Here is a 15,389-nt window from a genome sequence, read left to right as displayed (position 1 = left end):
AAGGTGGATAGGGAGCCACTTAAGTTTAGTACGAAAGTGGGAGATACGATCATATTTGCGTAAACCAAAAATAAAGCGTATAGCAAGATTTTGTAGACGCTCCAATTTACCAAGTAGCTCCTGTGTCACATCTAAATAGCACACATCTGCATAGTCGAGAATGGGTAAAAGAAGGGATTGCGCAAGCAAAATTTTGGAATATATAAGTAAGAAGCAATTTTTAAGTTACTTTTGTCGTTGAAATTACCAGCAATTCATCTATCTGATTTGCCGTAAATCGATAAGAAAAAAGCCGTAAATGTTTAATAACACAATATGAAATACTCATATTGCAAATATTATGATCCTTCCTACTTTGATGCTTATCGATAGCTTTACTACTTGCCTTACCTGTAATTTTTATTATGCTATATAACTGAAATGTATTCATTCAGTCACAAAATAATGGGTATAAAATAAAATCATAAAAAATTAATAGCCTTAAATACCACTTAACAAACGTAATTAAATAAGTAGATAAAATATAATTATCAATAAACGAAAACCTTTTTTGTAAATGGCTACCAAATTATTTTTATTAATCTATTTTTACCTACCAACGGACAAATATGCTTATATAAACTAAATTTTTCGACTGGAAGAGTAAATTGTTAGTATTGTATAGTATAAAAATTGGTTATCTGTAAAGTTGGTTTACGGACGATAGTTTAACATGACAACGTCACAACAAAACAACTCCTCGGATACATAGGCCAATCGAGTGGAACATAGATAAATGCGGCGCAAGTATATATCTATATTCCATATACTATTACTGAGCGTAACGGGACAATAATCGTAACGCTACAACGAGTCATCCTTTTTCATGCATGCCGCCGGCGTTCATTGATTTATTAGACGTTGCCCCATTTATTTAATAAAACCCTAATTATTTCATTCGCAGTACGTGATGATACTAAAATGTATTTTTTGTTTAAATGAATTAACTTGTACAAGTTAATTCATTTAAACAAAAAAACCCTTATTATACAAAGTTATTATTCCGTATTTTATTAAACTTAAAATCAATTAAATAAAGATGCCTGAAATATATTTTTCTAAGTTGATATGTATATAAATTAATAAATATTTTACTATATAAATTAAAATAAAAGTTTATTCTATTAGTTTTGAAGTCAAAGGGTTCAGAAATGAAGATTTGATTGAAGTAGAGTGTGAGTGTCTTATTAACGTGGGTTCCGAAAGATATAAGTAATAATAATAATAAAAAAGAGAATTTTAAAATTAAGGTAGTGACTAATATTAAGTAATCATTGGAATAACTTCTAATTTGACTACACAAGGAATTTGCAGATTTCTTTAAAAACGAATCTATTGAAAAAAATTAAAAAGATGGAAACGTTGATTAATTATTTTAGTAACCTTGTTTATTTTAATATTTAAAATAAACAATTTTTTTCATTCTAATAAGTTTTAATTTATAATTAAATATGTTGGTCTTAATATTTTAAGATAATTTATTTAATACATTTATATTCTTATACGTTTGTTAATTTGTCGAGGTCATATGAATGATACCGAAAAACGAAACGTTAATTAGTTAAAAAAAAATACATACTTTACCTAATGTAACTATATGGATATATTTTATATTATAGTATTCTATACACTATAGTTCCTTCAAGAAGGCCTAAGGGCAGTTGTCACATTGAAAATCGTATATTTAATGGTCATAATACCCTGCCCTTTGTTTCAACAGATCAGCATCTGCAGTACCTAGTCTTAATTTTTAATTGACTTCAAAGAAGCAGGAGGTTATTAATTCGACTGTATTTTTATGTGTGTTCTACTTAATGGGTGCATCGATTTCGATAGTTATTTTTTTAATCGAAATATGGTGTTTTTCATGTGATTTCATTTAAATTTGATTGTGACCTGACGGGTTATTTTTGAGTTACCTCTAATAGTGTTTTTACTTGACTATTTTTTTCATCGACCCACGTTATATTATACCTCATAACTTTTTACTGGGCGTACCGAAATCAATGTTTTTTTTTTTTAAATCGCAAGTTGATACTTGCGATTAAAAAAACATTACGAAGTATTATTTGCTTTTCGTGTGGTTTCGTTTAAATTTGATCAAGATCTGAGTGCCTAGTGCGAGTTTTATTAACAGAAACATGACAGAATCGAGTTTATACGTGAAGATTATTTTGTATGGGAATTTAAACAGTGCAGCCTAGACGATAATGAATAGTATACGATACAATCGATACAGAATCATCTAGCGGTAAACGCGAGAACTAGGTTGAAATCCCGAATTTCCCATACAAAATGAAGTTAAAGTTTACGCCCGTTATTGCGAGACGGATTAAACAAAACTCGCACTAGGCACTCTGATGAGTATTGTTTGAGCTATTTCTAATAATGCTCATTGACCCCTATTTTTTCCTCTGCCTACGTTATATTACTGGTCCATGTAATTGGAGTCGGTAGTTTTTTCGTTTGCGACCAAACACAAATATTGTGTCAATACACTGCCTTGCAGATACCTACTTATATTACTTAAATTTAACTTTAGGTTTCTTTTTCTCTTCATGTTTGTCTATAGTAATATATCTGTATGTAATACATATGTGTCTCAAATAAAGGCAATTTTAATTTATTTCTGTAATGAATGAACATTTAGGTTAATTATGAATGATTTATTTGTCAAATAATAAGAACAAAAAATGTATTTATATATATAATGACAATTAATAAATAATAATTGTAAATACATTTCTATTAAGTCATTGAAACCAAAATTTGGTACATATAATATAAGCAAAAGATAAAATCTAATTGATGTACAAGTCAACATTTTATAGGGGAATAAGGATCTCAGATGTAAGGTTCTCGAGATAAATTTTCCGATCCTGTACCTTACTTTAGTCCTCTACGTTTCTTTATATTAATATTATAAAAAAGTTTAAAAATAATTTATGTGATTTTAATTGTTTGCATTTTAAGTGAAATCTTTCGAATGTATCAGCCACCTGAGTTAAATATAAATAAAGTTGACTTACACCTTAGCACATCTTTATTACAAAATATAATTGTCAATTAATAAGTTTTTTTAATTAAAATTCGTTACAGTCTCAATGGAAATAGACACATTCCAACTCGGTCTAACGCGTCCCAAGATCGTTGTCATTTCAGTCGCAACGACCTATTTCCCTGATGGTATAAGAAAAAGGCGTTTTGAGACTAATTAGAATATTTCGAATGTAATTTAATTAGTCTAGACTGGGAATTATTTCGTGTTTGTCTAGAATATATAAATAAATTCAAGAAATAAATAGAATAATAAATAAGATATAAATAATGGATAAGTAAATCGTCGATGATAATACCTTGTAAATAGAACACTTAGATCTAGTGAATTGTTGTTAATTTAAATAAACATTATACAATGCTAATAAATTCATTATAGCATCTGTTTGCCTACCTATAGGCACAGTGATCACGACTAGCTATTGCGGTCGTGGTTTCAATTTTCGTTCGTAAAAAATGTTTGTGTAAAATTAATGCCATTTGTCAAAATAATTATTACGATTTGACAAAAAAATCTATTTAGTGTACTAAAACGTATGGATGAAGTATTTTAAAACCAGTTGATGGTAGGTGATATTAATCAATACATATAATAAAAAAGTAACAGATCGCTGTCTGTACATAGAAGATATATGAGAAAAAATATTATTATGACTTTTATCAACGCAAAGAGCGCCCAAAACAATTATTGTTAGAATTTTTGTCTGTTTGCCTGTGCGTTTGTGCGCGCTAATCTCAGAAACATCTTATCTGATTTAAATTAGTGGTAAGTTTCACTTAATCGGTTCATAAATAAAATAGTTATGCTAGTTTAAAGAGTCACGTTAAACATGGAAATACCCAAAAAGGGGGACGAAGTCGAAGGCACAGCTAGTCATTGATATAACTGGTTTAGGTATAATTGACCTGTGGTCAGACATGTTTTACATTTAAATTATCAACAGTCACGTCACATGTGCGTCAAACACTTATTACCATCTTATTTTATGTTATTGACGAAAGGCATTTTTATTTATAATTTACATATATTCAAAACACTACTTTAAAAATATTTACATAGATTTAACGATATAACGTTTTTTGAAAAGAGATATTCAAAATTAAGTATATTGATATCAACGCTTTAAATTCTCTAATGGCCAGTTTCAATACTCTATCTATCTCTAAATTTGCTTACTAGAGATAGAATTTTGACGTTAACTCCATATAAATTGTGTCAAAAATCTATCGCTAGTAAGCAAATTTAGAGATAGATAGAGTATTGAAACTGGCCATAATTTGATTCCTCTTATTCTTATTTTTATCGTTCATAAACTAGGTTTAATACAATCAGTAGTTCATTTCTTGCGCCATAAAAGAAATGAAGCTACTCATCAAAAGAAGCGTCAAAGATAATTTATATTGTTTTCTTACGTCAACAAAGATTTATTAGATATTTATTAGATTTATTTATTAAGATTTATTACGACCACAGCTCGCAACATCGATTTCGTGACAGAAAACCATTCTTTAAATCTTTCTCACCGGCGCCGGCGGTAGTGGAGAGGATAATATGTGTACTGTGGTGACTAACATACCTTGCGACCTATTTTTGTGAAATCCACTCGAATAATAGTCAACATTGTACATTATGGTGGTGGTATACTAATGTTCGTATAGCATTACGTAATATCCTAAACGTTTCTGCCTTTAATGGTGAATAATAGTTTCAGGAAATGGTTTCCTGTTCAGTGGCGTAGCTAGGGGGACAAGGGCCCTGGTGCATAGGGAAAGAATCGGGCCCTCCTCCCCTCTTTCCGCGTTGTTTGAACTTGTATTGGCCTTTAAAATTATTGATAGGAATAAGAATAGGAAGCAGTGAGTTGAACTTATCCCTAGTAGGCTAAATCCATACCCCGTCTCTATTAGAATATCCATGTGTTTAATAGAAGAAAAAGGGTATAAATAAACAACGACGCACATGACAATATAGAATATTTATTATACAGATGAGATTAAAATAAAAAAAAACTTGACTCGAGGCTCGAGCCTGCTCACAAGATTTTTTAAAAAAATCTTGACTCGAGGCTCGAGCCTGCTCACAAGAATTTTTTTTTTAATTTATTTTATTTTATTTTTTTTTTTTTCAAAGCTGAGGTTAGAGGGCCCCCTGAGCTCCGGGGCCCCGGTGCACTGCACCACCTGGCCCTATGATAGCTACGCCACTGTTCCTGTTTCCTTGTAGATATATGTAGAAGGGTAAAGATATTTTATCAAACGTGTTACTAAAGGCATAGAATTCTATGTCTAAGAGCATTAATTACGTGAAAAGTATTTTTAAATATTCGATAGTTTTTCTGAATATATTGTAATATAAAAAGTTGTAATTTTACTGATATTTTTATAACTTAAAAATGTAGATACTTTTGTTGTTAGCTGAATTGTATTTGAAAGATAAAGATATAATATGGAAATTAATAAATCATATAAGAAAGAACGCTTTCTCGGCTAAATTCATTTTTATTTATACTTACTTTTCGTGTAGGTATAAAAAAAGGACTGTTTCGTTTTTTGTTGGGAATCTGACCTAATAAAGTTCCGTTTATCGTCCAAGGTCTTAGCTTTATGGTGGTTCCTTTGTGACATCAATTTAAGCTCCATTTTCACTTTATCTTGCCTTCTTAAGTGCCGTCCTCTATTCAAAGATAAACCTATACTCAGGAACGATAACTTACATAATTTACTAGTATTACATAACACACACTATTATTATCACATTACCGCATGAGCTATACGAGTATTATTATTATTAGTAGGTTTTTATCATCACAGTGAAAGCCTCCATAGTGATCAGTGCTAGACAATTATGTCCAATAACATACGTTTGATACACGCGTATTGAGCTAATATGACAAAGTGTGTATAAAATATGTTCTTAATCGAATAATTGCATTCAAATTCCAAATAAAATTACTCAATTTCTAAATGTTAAAGTAAAAAACAACTTTTAGATCGATCGATAGCAGAATAATATGATATGAAAAGTCAATTTTTATAGTATAAAGGTTTATTGCATAGTTCTGATTTCCTATATACTATTATAGTAAGTACGACATGAAATAATTACTATAGCAAAGTTTAGTATGGGGGAACATAAACTTATTACTACATCAATGTCTTGCAAATTTCTTTCAAAATAATGATACCAAAGATTCATTTCGATATGTATTATATGTTGTCATATTTACGATCACTACACACGTATTTATTTACGGGACCGATTACTGTTCATAAAAAAGTATAAACAAAACGAAATAAATTTTTAAGTAACAAAAGCTATCATATTATTGCTTACAGTTATACGTATACAAATTTATACATATACACTTGGGCTTAATGAATTGTTTGTAAATTATATAATATTAAGTTTTAAAAACATTTCGATATCAATACGTCTGTTGCAAAAACGCATCCATACGTATCACTTATCACATCGATCATACTAATGGCCAAACAATCCACTCAAATTTGTATTGTCAGACATATATATATATATATATTTATATACAGAACCTTTACGTGAGAGTAGAAATATTATGATGATATAATATACAATTCAGTCAGTATTAAATTCAGGTTTGAAAAAATTTTTTAAAAATTTTTATATTTATATATATATATTTATATATATATATATTTATATATATACAAATATATATATATATATATATATATATATATATATATATATATATATATATATATATTTGTTGTATGCACACAAAATCGCCTGCTTGGCACGCAACCGACTAATATACATTTTTTGTAATAACTTTTTAACCGACTTCCAAAAAAGGAGGAGGTTCTCAATTCGACTGTATTTTTTTTTTTTTTTTTATGTATGTTACATCAGAACTTTTGACCAGGTAGACCGATTTCGACAAATTTTGTTTTAATCGAAAGGTGGTGTGTGCCGATTAGTCCCATTTAAATTTATTTGAGATCTAACAACTACTTTTCGAATTATATCTAATAATGCGTTTTTACTTGACGCTTTTTTCGTCGACCTACGTTGTATTATACCACATAACTTTCTACTGAGTGTACCGATTTTGATAATTCTTTTTTTGTTGGAAAGGAGATATCCCTAGTTTGGTACCATGATAAGGAAACCAGGATCTGATGATGGGATCCCAGAGAAATCGAGGGAAACTCTTGAAAATTCGCAATAACTTTTCACTAGGTGTATTGATTTTGATAATTTTTACTTTAATCAAAAGCTGATGTTTATCATGTGGTCACATATAAATTTTATCGAGATTTGATAACTACTTTTTGATTAATCTTTGATAACGCGTATTTACTTGCCATTATTTTCGTCACCTTACGTTGTATTATACCTCATAACTTTTTAGTAGGTGCACCGATTTTGACGTTTCTTATATAAATTAAAAGCTACTATTCATCACGTGGTCTCATTCAAATTTAATTGAGATTTGATTAGGGATTTGTGAGTTATATCTAATATTGCGTATTTACTTGACGGTTTTTTCGTCACCCTACGTTGTATTATACGTTATATCTTTTTATTGGGTACACTGATTTTGATCTTTTTTGTATAAATCAAAAGCTAATACTTGTCATGTCGTCCGTTTTAAATATGATTGAGATATAATGAGCAATTTTTGAGTAATCTTTGATGACACGTATTTACATGAAGATGTTAAGACGACTGTGGTCATGTTCAATACTTTGCCACAACGCCATCTATCAAAATTTAATGAAATTACTTCGTTCACTATCGATCAAATTACAATATTCCACTAGACTAGAGAGTAGCAGTTTATTCGTTATAAATATATTTGAGCTTTTAATTTTTCAGTTATCGCTAATACTGGGTATTTACTTGGCTATTTTACGTGGTTACGTTACGTTTGGCTATTTTGCCGACGACACTTGTTTGATTGCGGCACATAGATCAGTATCTGAAGCTGAAAATATTATGCAAAACAACTATAATCTTATTTGTAAATGGGCCCATGATGTTGGGCTCGTGATTAACGCTCAAAAAACTAAATTTATACATATACATTCTTCCCATAACGTACCTATCACCTCCCCTGCTATCATGGCCCACACTCATGAATGTTTCCATAGTAGTCGTTTTAGTTCGAATTGTCAATGTCCACTGTTAGAAAAAGTAAATCAACATACTTATCTCGGCATCGTTATTGATGATAGATTTAGCTGGAAGCCTCACATAGACCTCGTCTGCTCTAAATTAAGATCTCTACTTAGTAGATTGTTTATATTGAAACATAAGCTCCCATATAAAATTTGTAGAACACTGTATCTAGCCCTGGCTCAATCTGTTATCGGTTATGGACTGAGTAGCTACGGTAGGACCTATAAAACACATTTAAATAGTATTTATGCTTTACAGATACGTTTATTAAAAACCATTATCCCAAAATTTGAAAATGAACGTATCTTGAATGAAAGTGATATTTTTAAATATTGTAATGTCATGGATGTATTTACTTTGGTGAAATTCAATATTCTAAATGAAGTCAATGATCCATCTTTATTAATCGAAAAATGTAGACCCAATACCCTAAGACATATCCAAAACTCAAAAAAATTTGTTGTGCCGAATGCTAGGAATTTTTACGGAGCTAGAATGTTAAACACTATTATACCTGCATTTGTTAATGAACTTCCCGAAGACCTACAAGAGTTATACCTGGACAAACGAAAATATAGAAGATCACTAAAAGAACATTTACTAAAATCTTTAAGCGTTTAATAGTTACAAAATTTTGGTAATTACCTTAGTTTAAATTAAATGACTATAACATGGTACGGTACGATAAAGATATCATATGATAATATGATATGCGACGCGGCGGCTTGTCCGGATAAGCTCTTGTGAGTTTTCGTGGCAGGCTTATGTATAAGTCTTAAGTATGTATTTTTTTGTATTTTGAACAAATAAAAAAAAAAAAAAAAAAAAAAAAAAACGTCGACCAACGTTATATTAACCTCATTACTATATACTGATTCTTTTTTTAATCGATAGGTGGTGCTTGTCATGTGGTCCCATTTAAATATAATTGAGATTTGACTCGAACTTTTTGAGCTATATCTGATATGGCGTATTTACTTGACTGTTTTTGGAGTTTTCTCCTTAAGAATCGATTTTCATTTAAGGCCCCGGAATGAAAAAATTGAACAGTAAAATCTACTGAACGAATGACCTTGTTAGAGATGGCGTTCAGACGTTTTCTAATAACGCAATTAGGTTCCGATAGATGGCGTTATTGGATTCATTTATTTACAATTTGATATAGTAATAATACATTTCTTAGACTAGTAAGCCTTTTTATGCCTATTTAGACAGTTGATCTGAAGGGGTAAACTCCAGTCGTGCATCGGAGCTGTGTGAAAACATGAACATTACATATTTTTAATAAAAAAGACATAAACCGTAATTCAATATAAATCCGCTTCAACTAAAAAACCCGCCGTAATAAGCGATGTCAGCGCTTCGCGCGAATCGACGACGGGCCTTTTATGAAATTTCTGCCTACAATCGCTAACAAAATGTTAGAAATAACAGTAGAACATTATATAATTCTACAATTTTATAATGTCGCGTTATATGGAATACGAACAAAGTATTACTATTTTTTCGTCGATCTACGTTGTATTACTCTTCGATGTAATTGAAGTCGGTTTTTTTTCGTTTGTGAGCAAACACAATTATTTATATATGTAATATAAATAATACTCTCAGGCTCTAGGCGGAAATTAACAGACAGCAGGGTCACTGCCAACTGCGCTATCGGATCAGAAACCATCGGACCAGTTGCGCATATTTTAAAATAATATCGAAATGAGTCCAAGATCAAACAGTGAACTCTTTTTGATATGCTATTTTAATGAATATAAAATTAGTTGGAAGTATATTAATGAACTATAAAATATTCTTTTTTGTATTTAGTTTTACTCATCGCTAGGTTATATGTATATTTTAAAGGCAAGGAAGTGGTTTTACTGAATAAATAATTAACATTAATTAGAGTTCGACTCCGTGTTGCTCTATGGGAGTTCGACGACGGTGTTGAGGCGTGTGTTCAATATAGGCACTAATAAACACACAGGCGGTTGCGCGCTCGATTTCGGATTGAGATGAACATTTGAATTGGTACAAATATTTGCTTCCGTTCTGAGTATCTGTATATGTGGGTCTCTCCGTGATGCCACGGACAACACAGAAAGTTGTCGGTCCCGGTTATTATCATAGACTCGTGATAGTCACCCGTCGATCGTGCGATCGCTACTCGTAGTAGATAATATATCATGGTGGGAGAAGCGTGGTGGTTTAAGATCTGACACTTCGCCTACATGGAAAAAGAGGCAAATGGCGAGCAGCATTACGTGCTTGCGACTGTCTCCGCTTTAGCTCACTCTCTCTCGTTAACCCTTATTGTCGCCCAAACAAAGTGAAAAAGGTATTTTTTAAATAATATAATATATTTTTAATTTTTTTAAAATATGAATAGTTGATAAGGTTCTTGTGTTTAGTTAGTACTCGTACAACGTCCGCTTTTGTATGTCCTAAGGTTGGCTATTAGAAAACACTTTGAGCATTAAGCGAGCCCTTTATACAATTCAAAGTCTTGTGCGATAAACTATAAATAAATAAAATACATCCACGTTAATGGAACGACTGTTGCGACGGCGGCACCAATTTGCAAACAATACGAGTATAATGCATGTACGATTTCGTTACAAGTCATTAAAAATTATAATAATTTTAAATGCAGTAATTAATTGTTCGCCAACCCACAGTAACGGAGCATAGTTGATGCTTCATTCTTTCTTCTACACGGAGAAAGAAGCCTATGCCCGGCGGTAGGATTTTACAGGAGAAATTGTGATCGTGAAGTAAATGTATTTATAAAAAAAAAATGCAAGTTCACGTGACGTTGTATTTAATTAATTTATGATGTGTTTTATAATTTGAGACAGTTCGTTAACTGAGCTAGGGCACAGACGGAAATATCTTCCTCAAAAGCTGGAGTAGCTCGACTCGATCTCGACCTTACAGCAGATCACACCTAAATAATATTGCTTTTAAGAAGTGCTATGTTCCTGTGTGGGTAAGGTGGCCAGAGTTCCGGGGGGGGGGGGGGATTGGGTGTAGAGTCGGCAACCCGCTTGCGATGCTTGTGTTGCTTGATGTTGTCTATAGGCTTCGGTAAACGCTTACCATCATACAAAAAAAGACAACTTTATATATGTCAATTTAAAATTCTTACGCTTAATAAGGTCGTGTTAAGCATTTTTGTAATAATAATAATAATAAAATATTTTGTAGTAAAAGAACGTGAGCAGATGCAAAATAAAACTTGAAAAAAAAATCGAAAATAACCTGTGAGTTATTTAAAAACAGCCCCTAAAAGCAAACTATTATGTGAGAAACTTATAATGTTCTATGAGCTGAATTCGTTATTTAAAGTTACAGTAAGCTATGTAACATAAAAAACTTAATAGATTCGTGGAAACTGTTTCCTGTACTTGCATGTTTCAAATAAGGCATAAAACATCTGTCGAATGGCACGCACGGTTATAGGTAACTATTTCCTACAGTCTATAAAGACTCTTTATTTATATTTTTTATTTTTAATAACTATTATGAAAGAGTATAGAGTAGTATTTTCTCATTTTAGATATTGTATTAACTGTATTCTGTCATATATACTTACATCAATATTTCTTTGTATAATATAGTCATAACTATATAATACACTAGCTGACCCCGCAAACGTTGTTTTGGCATAATATATGTTATTAAATCCCCCCCTCCTCCCTTTATAACATAGTTATATGAAAAATAGATCTTGGCCAATACTCAACCCTACCTAATATGCACACAAAATTTCATGAAAATCTGTCGAGCCGTTTCGGAGGAATATTGTAACTAACATTGTGACACGGGAATTTTATAAATATAAAATTTTTATTGAATTTTTTGTTCCATCACAATAAAATATAGCCTATGTCACTCCTGAATAGTGTAGCTTTCTGTTAGTGAAAGAATTTTCATGATCGGATCAGTATTTGCGAAGATTACCCCCTACATACGAACAAAGTTATAAACTTTACCTCTTTATAGTATTAGTATAGATTAAAATAACTAAAAAAGACAAAGAAAATAACAAACTTACGATCCTATCACTTATTGCTGGATTCTATATGTTTAAACAACGATATAAACGTATTATATTATTAATGACAATCGCCATCATGTAATTAACATTTTCAATGTCATTGTAAATTATTTAAATTATTCTAATGTGATTTTCAATTGTTTTCTTTATCCGTTCTATTGGAACATGTTAATTTACTTGTACGAATATTAGTTAAATGTTAATTTCCATTGTTCAAATAAAAAGATTATTTTTGCTTTATTTTTGTGTTAAAAATAATTTTATAATAATAATAATAATTATTATTATTTCTATTAAATAAAATTACTTTACCATCTAAAACTTCTCCAGCTTGGCAAGTCAGGATTGAAAAGCGAATAAGTTTGACCAGAACCCTAATAGGCATATTAACATGTTTTAAGGCATGTAACGGGCGCCCGAAAATCACGTGGCTTACACGCAAGGCGTTTTAGGAGTATATAACATCAGGCGCAGATCGCATTGATTTTGTGTAATAAAAGCTTTGTGGATGGGCAAAACGAATTAAAAAGTATAAAAAACATAGATTTTAATATTATTAAAAAAACATATTTCAAAGTGACCAATGAAAGGTATACAGGAATTAGGAACAGTGCACTAACAATTTGGTCAATGGTGATTTATAAACCTGATACTCGTTAACTAACTTTTGGCGAACTATTTGGTCGGATTCCATTGACCACATTGAAAGTGATTGAACGGAGTCGGTGCCACAAATGGAACAAATAAAGATAAGTTCAGAAGATATAAGTTATGCAATCCGTTCAAAGTCGGATTGTAAATGTCCTGAACTGAACGGATTGCATAACTTTTGGCTTAAGTGGTTCCTTAGGTCGCACTCCATTGTGGTATCACAATTTCAATTTTCCCTCTTCAATAATTCACTGCCAAAATTTATAATGACTGCCACTACATTTCGGTTATACAAATCTCGATGTACTATTGATCCTAAAAACTACCACTCTATTACTTGGTTACACCCCATTTGTAAGTATACATCTTTTCTTGTCGTAAAATTAGAAAACATTTTACTACAAATAATATTTTCGCTACCACTCAGAACGGATGTAAGCCTGGTAGTCGCTGTATTAAAATATTTTCCTCCTCTAGAGATGACCATATATATATACCAACAGATATGTCAAAACCAGAAAAATCTGGTTGCCGCTTGGATTGACTACAAGAAAGCGTATGGATTCAGTGCCTCATACATGGCTTATGAAAGTTTTGAAGCTATACAAAATTGATGCACCTTTGTGTTCTTTACAGTAAGAACTTTTGTACGTCGTCAGGATGTGGTAATGTTCCAGGGTCGAGCAAACCGATAAGGATATGCGAAGTATTTTTTAAGGTGACAGTTTGAGTCTATTGTGATTTTGTCTAGCCCAGAAGTCTAGCTATTAGGCACTTCATTAGAGGATTTAAGGTTGGGTTTTCACCTTTGTACAGGAAGTAAAGAAATATCTCACCTACTTTACATGGATGATCTTAGTTTTAACTATGATTTCTCTGATGAGATTATACATCCCACGAACATGTGTTAAAAACTCCACAATCGTTAAGTGTTTAATTTTAGAGAGTATTTTATAAATATCATGAGACCGCTCTTGGTATACACAAGTATGATGTTGCAGTTCATACGGGCTTTATTCCGCTGTCCTTAGACAAAGGGAAATGGCGTAAGCCTATAGTAATGAGTATCACCGGTCGCGTGGCCGTGTGGAAGAGCAAGGAACTACATGGTCGATTCCACAAAGTTGTAGACCAGTATATAGTTCTGAATACTAGCTACAACACGGAAACATATTATGAAAGATGGAACTCCGGACTATATGCCATTAGTCATGGGATACTCATCCCCATTACCTGTCCGGTAGTTGTGGTATAGTATACAGGTATGCGACCCCGGCTTCCCCAGCTATTACTGTCCTATCCCTTACCCTCTGGGAGGTAATATCCTACATTTCCTATTCCCTACACCAACTTACCAAAACAGCGTTTGCGGGGTCAGCTAAATAAATGAACGGAAAAGTAAAAAGAATATGGTGAATAAGTGTCATTGTCGATTGAAATAAATCGGTTGGTTGACAGTTGTGTATTGTAAGCAAAAGGATCCTTATATTTCAAAATGACTGATTGCTGTATCGCATGATAATTTTCGAGACTGGCAAAGAAAAAACCCTCTACTCTGTAAGTGTGCATTGCGTGTCTGAAAAATGTATTGAAGTTATACTTCTTGTGGCGCGTTAGGAAAAAATTATGAGAGTTAATTTTTACGATACGCGCGCACACTGTCACAAAAAACCGACACCCTGAAGTTAGCTAGCCGACGAAGTATAACTTCTTACGTGCGTATGTAAACACACACACACTTTTATAAAATTTTACTACCTTGACCGCCTGATTACGGTTAATATCCATACTAAGATAAGTATTTGAGAAATAAAGCTCAGGCGTGAAAATAAAGTCAGACGAGTTGTGAAATGTTGCCCCTTTTTTGATACAACTCAAAAATTTATATTTCTTTCAAATAATTTAAAACAAAAAAAAAAGTTAAAACAAAAAAGTTAAACAATAAAGAATAATTAACTATTATATTTTGTGTATATGAATATTAGTTTTAGTTTATAGTCGAAACTTAGCCCGGGATAAAACAGCACATAGAATTAGTGTAGCATAAGTATATTTTTAAGACTTGAGTACATAAATTTGCTTAGATTGAACAGAAAATATAATGCTCCATTAATTTTGTAAAGTGAGAATATCATACGGTCCATTTACGCCCGTTCTTAGCTTAAGAGACATTACACGTTCAATATGTGATTAGGAGATAAGGTACACATAATATAAAATATGATTTATGGCTGCTTGATGCGATACGAGACGCGTATATTTTAGAATATAATGGTTATTTGTACTTTATATCATCACTTCAGCCTATCGCAGTCCACTGCTGGAATAGCTAGCATATATAAAGTATAATATTTGATTAATATTCATTGCAAATTAGGAAAAAAACCTTTAAACTAATCAACTATAGCAAAAGCCCCGTTCCTAACG

General features: G+C 31.6%; 1 long non-coding RNA gene across 1 annotated transcript; it reads left to right on the top strand.

The window, feature by feature from the left end:
* Positions 1 to 2,780: 2,780 nt before the first annotated feature.
* On the top strand, positions 2,781 to 9,022 carry LOC123653344. Its single transcript, XR_006743071.1, has 3 exons — positions 2,781 to 2,791; positions 6,433 to 6,438; positions 8,646 to 9,022. It is a non-coding gene; the product is annotated as an uncharacterized LOC123653344 (long non-coding RNA).
* The last annotated feature ends 6,367 nt before the right edge of the window (positions 9,023 to 15,389 follow it).

This window comes from Melitaea cinxia, chromosome 4 (assembly GCF_905220565.1).
Source record: "Melitaea cinxia chromosome 4, ilMelCinx1.1, whole genome shotgun sequence".
Taxonomy (NCBI): Eukaryota; Metazoa; Arthropoda; class Insecta; order Lepidoptera; family Nymphalidae; genus Melitaea; species Melitaea cinxia.
This window is presented reverse-complemented; position numbering and strand designations above follow the sequence as displayed.